Source organism: Scomber scombrus, chromosome 16 (assembly GCF_963691925.1).
Source record: "Scomber scombrus chromosome 16, fScoSco1.1, whole genome shotgun sequence".
Lineage (NCBI taxonomy): Eukaryota > Metazoa > Chordata > Actinopteri > Scombriformes > Scombridae > Scomber > Scomber scombrus.
The window spans coordinates 13,552,713-13,556,909 of NC_084985.1; positions in this window are offsets into that span (position 1 = coordinate 13,552,713).

Consider the following 4,197-nt stretch of genomic DNA (forward strand, 5'->3'; position numbering starts at 1 on the left):
CTTCAACTCACCTTTTATTTAATTGCATTAGTATTGTTGCTATGTTGTTACACTCTAGCCTAAAAACTGGCTGAGCACTGAAACCTCCACAGATGGTGCAAGTTAAATGTAAAACCTTTTAAAAATACACATAAAAAAACAGCATCTATCAAAAAGAAGAAGAGCGTAGCTTTTCATGCAGCTGCTAAATACGATTGCTTAATTTTAGGTTCTTTCTTTGAATCAGTCTCTATATTTTTTGTTAATTTAAAAATAAAAACTCATTCTTCCATCAGACAACCATATATATCTCTGATGGTGTTTCTGGCGTATTTTGGTATGGAGGAGAGTAAGTTAATCTCTCTATGTACTCAATTGTACTGATACATGCATATACTTTAAATGGCATATTTCTTGCAAATGTTCCTTAAAGTAACATCCATCACTCGAACTGAAGCTGGACGTGAGCAGCATGAATCAAATGCGACAGGTTTCTTGCGATAATGTCGATGCTTGGAGATTTTACTGGTGAGTGTGTTTTTACAGGTATATGTTTACATCTTTATATGTATAAACATGTGTACTTGAGAGTACACGTGAGAGCGTGCATGCTTGCACAAGAGCGCGCTTGTGCATGTGTGTGACTGAGTGATTGTTAGCAGAAGCTCGTTAACCTCAGAAGTCATTACCACAGCCCTGAGGTTTACGCCAATTAGACAAAATAAACGACAAGCGAAAAACAAAACAAACAAATGAAAACAAGAGGGAAAATTAAGTGATTACTGAAGAAAAAATTGAAGTGATACTTTCACCAATTTGAGAACAAAAAAACAGATGTAATATTACAAAAGAGGTGAAAAATAAATTCACAAAAAGTAATTATTGGAGTAAAAACAAAAATTGACAATTGAAGTAAAACGCTACATTAGACTAAATATTTAGAGCGTGAACTAGAACTAGTGTGTCAAAGATCAAATGTGATAAAAAGAAGTAACTACAGATTGGGGGTGTGTGGGTGTGTGTGTATAAAAGAGAGAATAAGGTAGGGTTTGACATCACTGCTCGAAATGTAGTCTTTTTTTCTTTTTCTCAAGACATTTTTGTTTTTACAGCTTCACTCTGGGCAGACCAGACCGCTATACACACATTCACACTCACACACACACAATACATATTCCCATACACACAGACCCCTAAAGGGGCCTTTTTCCACATTGGGCCATATGGTGCAGACAGGCGCACGGAAACAATTCTCCAAAAACAACACACACTCTGCACTTAGAAACCTGCCACACAGCCACACACACACACACCACATATACAGATCCCCTCTCTCTCTCTCTCTCTCTCTCTCTCTCTCTCTCTCTCTCTCTCTCTCTCTCTCTCTCTCTCTCTCTCTCTCTCTCTCTCTCTCTCTCTCTCTCTCTCTCTCTCTCTCTCTCTCTCTCTCTCTCTCTCTCTCTCTCTCTCTCTCTCTCTCTCTCTCCCTCTCTCTCTCTCTCTCTCTCTCTCTCTCTCTCTCTCTCTCTCTCTCTCTCTCACACACACACACACACACACACACACACACACACACACACACACACACACACACACACACACACACACACACACACACACACACACACACACACACATACAGACAGACAGACAGTTAAACCTGCTGAATGAATTGCTGCCTTGTTCAGCAGCACACTAATGGCAGGAACCTGCCATGGAGATTACCACACACACACACACACACACACACACACACACACACACACGCTGAGGCTCAGCATTAAGCATTCTAGGGCACTTATCATTAGAGAGGTTAGTTATTTTCCCCAGTCTAAAAGTAGGTTTTCAACTTAATATTCCAACAGAGGCGGTTGTAAATCTACTCCGTTAAGCAGCTGGGGCAGATGTCTGCAAAATGCTGGAGCTAGACCAGTTCTACTGGATAATATAACAGCTAATATTTGACTTGCTGGCATCAGATGGTGGTGCTATCAAAAATAACAATTAGCCTGACCGCCAAAGTGGAATATACTGTATGTACCTCATACATCTTTTTTCTAACTAATCTAACAGCGTTTAGGTGAAAGATGTGTCATGAATAGTAGGCTAGAGGTAAAAAACTATGGTAATAAATTTCATAGTGTCATTAGCATCCATCTGTAGCACACATGGACTAAAAGGCTCAGAGAATTGAATTTCTACCTAGTTTGCAAGTTAAACAACTGGCAGGGCAGACTGGAAGTCTTAAGCCAAACAAAAATGAGCTATGCTTCATTGACTTATACAATGGCCTGTCAACAGCCCTCTTCAGATCTTACATGAGACAACAACAACATAAACAAAATAAAGAACAAGAAGTCATCCAACAGGAAAGTGTTAAGTCAAACTTCACCACGAGAACCTAAATGGCAGCAGTCCTGAAGCAGCATCCTGTGCCAACCTGAGCAGATCCTGACTAAACAAAGCACAGACACCTCCTTATTAAGTCTGCCTTGAGATCACCAAGAACAGTGATCATCCTAACATTCATCTGATGATGGTGACACATTCAGTCTAGTATCTGTCTCTCTCTCACTCTTAAGCTCAATCCAATGCTGTCTTTAGGCATGTATACCAATGCAGTATACAGCAAAGGCTTTGGAAGTAATTGACAGTAATAATGTTAAAAAAAACACACTCATCCAATCTGTCAGTCACAGAATTATTTTCTCTAACAGCATTTAAATCCATTCTCTACCAGTTGCTAAATGTTCCTTTTTCTTCAAAGTCAAAGACACAGCAGGTCCTCCAGTATGCTTAACAATATGGAACTTTTCTTGTTCCATTACTGACAATTGGCTCCGAAAGGATACAGGAGTCAAGTTCAACGGTGTTTGTTATTGCAGTCAAACATATCCGGGGACTCAAGCAGCTGGAGTCAAAAACGTCCTTTTTTCCAGGTCGACTTACTCAGCATTGATTCGTTAAGACCAAATAAGTGACTTCTGTAAGACATGATGCAGAGAAAGAGAGCAACTCTGCTTCATCTCACTCTGTCATTCATGAGAATGGGAAAGATACACACGCTCTATGTAATGTATAACTACCATATACTTGACAGGCTACACAGGCATCTTCTTCATAGACACTAAAAAACACATTCATTAAATCAAATCAACATACGCACACTGAATATGGGAGTACTCGACAACAGATTTTTTTCCCGTTACTCAAAAGGACACAAAACTAACTTAATACATTTATTAGAATTATGAAATATTTTAGCATTTGTACATAATAACTATAAAGATAATCATATAATATAAATTTAAATGTTCCATTATAATCAAAAAATGTGTCCATCCTCATCTCTGCATGAAAGTCTTATATCAAAATTGCTCCAATACATCAACATCATGGAGTAGTAGGAAGTTATTCAAATAAAGGATAAGTATCAGCTTTCAGATCCAATATCCATCATCCAATAGAATTATAAACTTTACCTGTCAAACACCTAAACGCAACCATCAACAGTGTAATAATAAAAATGTAGTTTCCAGTGCTTTTCCTGCTATAACAAATTAAAGTGTTCATTGTGAGGAGCTTAATATTCAAACAGAGTGGATGGTAAGCATAACGTCGTCATATAGTATTTTCATCACTGAGTCTCACATCAAATGCTGAAATTTTTCCTATGTACTGCAGCGTTAGCAGCCACAACATTAAAAATGATACATTGCTGGATGTTTACAGAAACACTCACTCAACGTCTCTCATGGTCCAGTTGGCAATGCTTTTTTCTTCCTGTTTATCTTTGATGACAATTTTGTGCCTGCATTGTTCCATACACCCATGCCCCCTCTACACTGGCGCTGGCAACACACTCAAACAAACACAGCGGTCTACTGTGAAGCTCACTGCAGCATGGTGACTCACTCAGGGACGTTTGGCATTGGTGAGCACCTGGACCTGAACAAACTACCAGTTGGAACTATCTGTCAGCCCCCAGCTACCATGTTTTTATTGTTCTGGCAAGTCGTGTGGGTGCTGCCAGGCAGCCTGGCTGCTAGCTGCAACCGCCACCGCTAGCCACGAGCCCATCAGCTCCCAGCAGCTCTGTCTGTATCGTCTCGGGTTAGCGGTACTGGTGCTGCTTGCCTGGCAGCAGCACTATCAGCAGCAGCCGCAACCTATGCCTGTCTCTGTTGCATTTCCTCAGAAGTGGATTCCTGTTTTTAC